At 49.7% G+C, this 7,013-nt stretch overlaps 1 long non-coding RNA gene across 2 annotated transcripts; it reads left to right on the forward strand.

The window, feature by feature from the left end:
- Positions 1–859: 859 nt before the first annotated feature.
- Positions 860–6,411, forward strand: LOC135966337 (uncharacterized). Of its 2 annotated transcripts, XR_012419780.1 has the most exons (3): positions 860–1,021; positions 1,374–3,569; positions 3,721–6,411. It is a non-coding gene; the product is annotated as an uncharacterized lncRNA (long non-coding RNA). The 2 variants fall into 2 exon arrangements; XR_010579605.2 differs by having other exon boundaries at positions 1,374–6,411.
- Positions 6,412–7,013: the final 602 nt, after the last annotated feature.

The raw sequence follows: 7,013 nt of genomic DNA on the forward strand, positions 1-7,013 counted from the left end.
AGGATATGGATGGTGACCATCATCATCATGTTTGCTGGTGGGGAGTGGACGGGAGTGGGAACGGCATTAAGAGGAAGGCCAGTGATGAGGCGGGCACAGTGGTCCAGGAGGGAGATGCAGGTGGCCTGGACCAGGGGGCACAAAGTAAGCCACGTGTGTCAGGCAAAACCAAGAGGGCTTAGTGAGGATCTGGATGCACAATTATTCAATATAGACTCAACTCTGCCCCTCCTATTCAGCACTTGTATGCACTTATGGATGGGAGGGGAGTGTTGGAGGGAGAAAGTATATGTTCTCATAGGGATGTCGAAGGACAGATCAGAAGACCCCTGGCTTCAAATTTTGACTTTTTCATTGCCAGATCCCGAGAGAGTAACTTCGTTTCTTTGTGCCTCAGTTCCTTCCCCTGTAAAATCAAGGCCCCAACAGGCACGTCATAGGTCGTTGTGAGACGGGACAACAGCACCTGCCCTGGCTACCTCCTAGGGTTCTTGGGAGACCCAAGCGAGCTGTCAATTCTTCAAGGACAACACAGATCACGTTGCTGGGCTGATGTCATTGCTTTTGGAAAGCAGGTCCCTTGAATCCCTTGAACAGATTCTCCCAAAGCAGTGACTTTAGGAGCATCTCGAAGGCGACAGATTCCAGTTGTTAAGGCTGCGATGAAATAGAAGACTCTGGGAAGCAGCGTGCGACGAGTAGCAAAGTAGCCCCTAAGGCTCTTTCTTCTGTGCTCGCCCCGCCCACTCCCGCGTGGGTCCCGCCCCGACTAAGCTCCACCCAGTTCCCGCCCCCGATGTTAGCGCAGGCCACGCCCCCTCATCTCCCAGCTTCTGGGTCCGAGGCTCCCACCTGCGCTAAGCGCTTGGTACCAGGGAGGGAATGGGAGGACGCTTGCGGGGTAGGGAGGCGGGGGCTGGAAATTGGCAGGGTGAGAACTGGGAAACTAGTCTGAGATGCAGCCCTCCTTGTCCCCCTTCTTCATTCACCCCCTTGTTGAGGCCCTTGGCTTTTGCATAATGTAAGTACTTATTTAATGCGTGTGCTGGCTCGAGAGCTCTGCGTTTGTCTTTCTGTCCTTCATATGCCAGTGTACCTCCGCCTTGTGTCTGTCTAGGTGGGAGCTCCTGGAAAGGAGGGTGCTTTCCCAGCAGCTCCTGTTCGACCCCCAGCCCCGGGCCAAGGGCACAGAGAGAGAGAGACAGAGAGGCTGGGGCTGCGGTGGGGGTGGGGAGGTGGGAGCTGGGGCGGGGCGGGGGGAGCGCGGGGGAGGAATGAGAGCACCATATGACAGGCTTGTGGAACCACATCTGATGCCAACTTGGATGCTGTCCTTTTTCTCCAATAAAAGGAACTTTTCACTTGTTTTTCAGACACCCTTTTAAAAAATGTATTTAAAGAGGCTGGTTCCTATCCATCCGACTGGAGGCATCTCAGTGCAAGAGCAAAGCTAAGTCCTGCACACACACCTCCCCTCCTCGTCCTCCTCCTCCTCCCCCCAGGTTTTCCCGAATGTATCTACTCCGGTTACAACTGGACGCGGCCCCTCCCCCACCTGCCTCCCCCCTTCCTCCCCTCGATCGTGGAGGGAGCATTCTCTGTGCCTTCCCAAGTCCCCGTGGGGGACCTTCTATGTTGGAGTGGGGTGAGGGGGGGAGGGTCATATAACGAAGGCCAGAATGAACAAATTAGATAATCAAAAGAATTATAGTAATTGCTTTCACTTTCCCCAGGCCGCTCAGCGGATTCTCTCCCCCGCCCCTCCCCTGGTTTTTCTGTCTGTCGGGAATACTCGGTCTTTCCGACCCCCTCCCCTCCCCCAGGTTCCTCCTCTCCTCTCCCCTCGTTCGCGCGTTCCCTCTCTTCCTCCGTTTTCTGGTGTGCTGGAACGTTCAGTGGAATATGATGAATGATCACCTGTCACAGCTTGTTTATTATAATGCAGGCAATCAATTACACATCCCCAACGCTGGCCGGCCCGCAGGAAATTTATATGCTCAGCACAAACCAATGTGAAAATGGAATCTCATTTGCCAAATGTCTTTCTCCCCGTACAGCACGATGATTACAGTCTGTGTTTGTTCCAACAGTCGTGTACAACTGACAGTGCTATCATTTACTGCCTGGCTCAGGTCACGTTACTCTAAGGCTTCATTTATTGTGTTACGAAGGGCAGCACAGGAAAAGGACAAGGGTGTCTGTCAGGGATGGCACCGTGTTAAAAAGTGGGCGTGCAAGGGCCGTATTCCTGGGCCAGCCGCTACAACCTCAGCCCCTGGGCCCTTACCTCCGTAGCCTCTCCCAGCATCCAGCTACCCAGACTCCAAGGCCCCTGCCGGGAGCCAGCTCTAGGTACCAGGAGCTCCACAGGTCCCAGAATCGAGGTGGATCAGAGTTCCAATTTTGGTTCTGCTACTGTCGAATTGCGTGCAGCAGGGACTCAATCTCTTCATCTGGGAAATGGGAGTTTTAACAGCCCTTGGCAGGAGTATTGTGATCTCTGGGATGTCAGACGCGTTGATGAATGTTGGTTCCCGGGACTTCGGAAAGAGGTCCCGTTGAAAGAGTTGTGAATTGGAATTCACACTGTATATTAAAATCTCCCCCAATCTTCACCTCTGAGACATGGCTGTCTCAAAACTGTTTTGTTTCCCTTCCTGGTGGAATTTTGTACTTCTATGTACTCTGTACCAGCAGGTAGAGTGGCTTTGAACAAATAAAATGGCCACCTTGCTCCACTGTTCTTTCTTTGTAAAAAACGGCATAGCAATCTTGGCCTTTCTAGCTGTGTGACCTCAGGCTGGTCAATCCCTCCTCCTCTCTAAGCCTTGGATTCTTCCCCTGAGAAGTAAAGAAAATAACTCCTAAACTGCCTCCCTAGGCTTGCCGGCAGGATCCAAGGTGTCCAGAGATGAAGAAAAAAAAAAAAAAAAAAAGCCAAGTGAACGGGAAAGTGAGGCTGTCACTGCTGAGTGGCATCCTGTTTTCACCCAGAGTTCTGCTACACAAAATGTTGACCCAAATTTGTACCCCCACAACACTTGGTGTCAAGTGGGAGCTCAGAAACTGAGGGGCAGGCAGATGCTTTTGTGTGTATTAGGTTGTCTTTTATTGTATTGTATAGTGACTTTTTTTTTTTTTTTGAGATGGAGTCTTGCTCTATTGCCCAGGCTGGAGTGCAGTGGCACGATCTTGGCTCACTGCAACCTCCACCTCCTGAGTTCAAGCAATTCTCCTACCTTGGCCTCTCAAGTAGCTGGGATTACAGGTGCACACTACCATGCCTGGCTAATTTTTGTATTTTTAGTAAAGACAGGGTTTCACCGTGTTGGCCAGGCTGATCTCGAACTCTTGACCTCAACTGATCCACCCGCCTTGGCCTCCCAAAGTACTGGAATTACAGACTTGAACCACCGTGCCCAGCCTGTACTATATATTTCTTTATTGTTTGACATGCATATTTGTTTAATGGCCCTCTGCTCCGCCAGTATGGAAGCTCCAAAAGGAAAGATACCAGATTGATCTTGATCACCTCTGCCTCCCCAGCACCTAGCCTTCCTTGGCACATCGTAAGTGCTCAGTAAATATTTGTGGCTTTAATGGATGAATGAATGAATGACTACATGGTCAAACTCCGTACTAGGGCAATCTCTGTGGTGCAGTGGGTAGGCCCTAGTGAATGGATATTTAAAGGATATCTTACTATTCCTCATCCCCCAGAGTCAGACTGTGCCACATGCACCCAACCTTGCCTGGGGTCATTCATCCTACATGTACTCAGATCGCATGAACTGGTGATGGGCCACCCATGTGCCTGCCTGGAGACTCCTATTCATCCCTCAGATCAACATCCCCCAATAAACTCCCAGTCACTCTGACATCCCTTGTTGGTTTGTAATCTCTGCCTCTCTCTAGACCATCGGCTCCTATGCACAGGCGGCTATGCCTTTTTCATATTTGGGTCCCCAAAATGCACAGCGCAGTACCAACCTCAAAACAAGTGCTTTTTAATCAGTCAATCAGTTGACAGAGATCATCTTTTCTCAGCACTGATGTATGGACTACAACTTAGAATTCCATTAAAGCACCTGGGGTCAATAAAAAAAGTGATTCAAGTTTATATATCTTTTTTGAGACAGAGTATCATTCTGTCACCCAGGCTGGAGTGCAGTGGTGTGATCTCAGCTCACTGCAACCTCTGCCTCTGGGGTTCAAGCAGTTCTCACACATGCCTCAGCGTCCTGAGTAGCTGGGCGAGTGCCAGCACACCCGGGCTAATTTTTGTATTTTTAGTAGGGACGGGGTTTCGCCATGTTGGCCAGGCTGGTCTCGAACTCCTGGCCTCAAGTGATCCACCCACTTCAGCCTCCCAAAGTGCTGAGATTACAGGCATTTGATCACTGCACCCAGGTGAGCCACTGCACCCAGCCAAGTTCATATTCTAAAAGTGAAATATTAATGCTGCATTGTGTATTTTTTGGTCAATTGCTTCAGATATGTGGAAGGGATTTCTTTGTATATGTGTAATTATTCGTCACCATGATGATAATAACGAGGGTGACAGCACAGAGCTATGCCTCCCCAGCAAGCATGGGCTGGGCAGGGCCGGGTATTCCCTTTGCTGACTTGCTTCACTAGTTGACTAACAGACCTTATTCCCGGGCCCGAGCTGATGATATCCTGCCAACGCCAACATGGAGGGGACGCAAGAGCGAGCGCCATGGGATCCTGGGGGAAAAGCAGCCTGTGTTTGCTGCTGCTTTGACAGTTGAGGCTCCGAGAGGGACTGGCAAACAATGGGAAACGAAACATTTGAGTGGTTGCAAAAAATTCCATGGGAAATCCCCCCTGGTGGTATTTATGTGCGAAGGCTGTGACAAGGAGAGCGCAGGGCTTTCAATTTCAAGGGTTCCTGAGCAGACCACAATGGCCTTCCAAGATGGCAATCCCTGGGAACAGCTCTCTCGGCCACAAAAGCCTAGTTTGTCTGTCCAGGGAAGATCTGGTCGCATGCATCAAGTTGGCCATGAGCTGCAATGGCTTGTTTGGGGCATGACCCACATTTATAGGGTCTGGGCCTCTGAACCTTCTGCTTCTAAGACAGTTCTATCTCAATTGTCCCTCTGGTTTCCCCTGGCCTCGAGAACCTGGGGCTGATAGGGGCTGAGGGGTTTCCCTCGGGCTCAGCCTCCATATCGGAACTGTGGGAACCTCAGCCTCCATCAGACCCCTCCCCATTTTCTGGTCAGCATGTGGCCTCCTCCTGTTTTCTCCATTCCCATTGGTAATGGATATTTATTTAACTTTTACTCCCCCTCCACTCTCATTTAGAAAAGAAAGTGAACTGATATTAACCAATCCTTGTTTTGCCTTCTTTAACACTAACACATATGCAAAATACTTTCCACTATTGATAATATCTTATTGCTGCTGTGATATATGTGCGTAGATGTACAGATCTGCTTAAAGGTAAGGTTTATATAGATTTTTAGAGACACTTGGTAAATGAGAAAATGGAAACTGAAAGAGGTTAAATAAACTGCCCGTGTGTATTGGTCATGAGGTTTCGGTTGCAAAGTGACAAAATCCTGACTTAGATGAACTTAAGCCAGGTGGAAAATGTATGTTGTATTATTTGAGAAGCCAGGGCTGGATAAGCTTCAGGCATGGCTGGATCCAGGCCCTCAATTAAGTCTTTAGGAATTTCCCTCTCTCTAGCTTTTTGGTTTTGCTTTTCCCTGTATTGGTTTCATGTTTAGATTGGCTTGCTTCACCTGTTTTACGTCTTTCCAGAGTCCAATCCAGCCTTTTTCCTGGTTGCCTCTGTAAAAGTCCTAGGGTTAGATTTAGTGTACTCTGATAGGTTCAGCTGCCCATTGCTGAACCAGCGACTCTGGCAACAGGGATGGACTTACCTAAGTGCCCAGGTTCCAGTCACTGCTGAAGCCCGGCCAGACCACCTGGACAGAGTAAGAGTGAGTGGTTCCCTCAAAGAAAACTGGGGTGCTCTTACCGGAAGAAGGAGGAATCGACAAAAAGACCCGATGTTCTAAACTCCTGTGTCACACTGTCACTAATGGGCAGGCAGACCTGTACAGCAGCTCTCCTCTGCATCTTCGTGCTGCTGGAGGCCACCACTGGGACCACCTCCCTCCTCCGTGCTTTATCCTGCCCTGTGCCTCCAGCCCTGCCCCTGCTGCAGGGATTCAGTCTTGTCGATCATTTTCAAAATGTGCGGGAGGGAGGAAGCCAGTGGAAGAGAGCAGGTGGCTGGGTGACCTGTGGCTATGGGATTCCTCTCCTCTATTTCAACCACCCGGCAATTCTTGTGTCTCTCTGTAGATTCAGTTTCCTTGTACACTTTTATTTAAACAAAGGACACCCCAGATTTTTTAAACTTGCAAATCAGCAGTTTTTCTGGAATCTATGTCTACTTACCCTAAATGAAGGAACAATAGCTCAGAAAGAGGCAGGAAACTGACAATGCGTCAAATGAGTGCCAAGAGCATCTGAGAAACCACACCTCCCAATTCCCATCTCTTGCCCTTTGCACTCGCAGCCTTGCAGATGGGGTCAAGATTTGTGGGCTTCTGATTTATTGGCCAAGGATGCAGACCTTAACATGTAAGTGGAGCAGCTTCCCATAGAAGAGAAGGAAAAGGATACCTTTGCACAGTTTTTTTCTAGTCTCCGGGTTCCCTACCCCCAGGGCAGGCAGCCTCTGGGGACTCCCTGTAGGTAGGATCCTGCCAGAATGGAGAAAAACAGCCCGATTCCTGTTACTCCCTCCTAGTCCTGGGAACTTACATCACCGTTCCAGGAGAACTTACATGAGCAAGCCATGTGCTTCCGTTTAGGAGGATGTTTACAAACCACTGTTCTGTCCTCTGAGTGTCTGGAAAGCTAGTGTCTGTGTACCAGGCCCTGCCATGCATTTCAAACACAGCTTTCTGCTGCACTGATCAGTGCTAATCCTCATAGCTAACATTTCTGAGCACTTCCAGCATTCCTGG

The sequence above is a fragment of the Macaca fascicularis genome, chromosome 11 (assembly GCF_037993035.2).
Source record: "Macaca fascicularis isolate 582-1 chromosome 11, T2T-MFA8v1.1".
Lineage (NCBI taxonomy): Eukaryota > Metazoa > Chordata > Mammalia > Primates > Cercopithecidae > Macaca > Macaca fascicularis.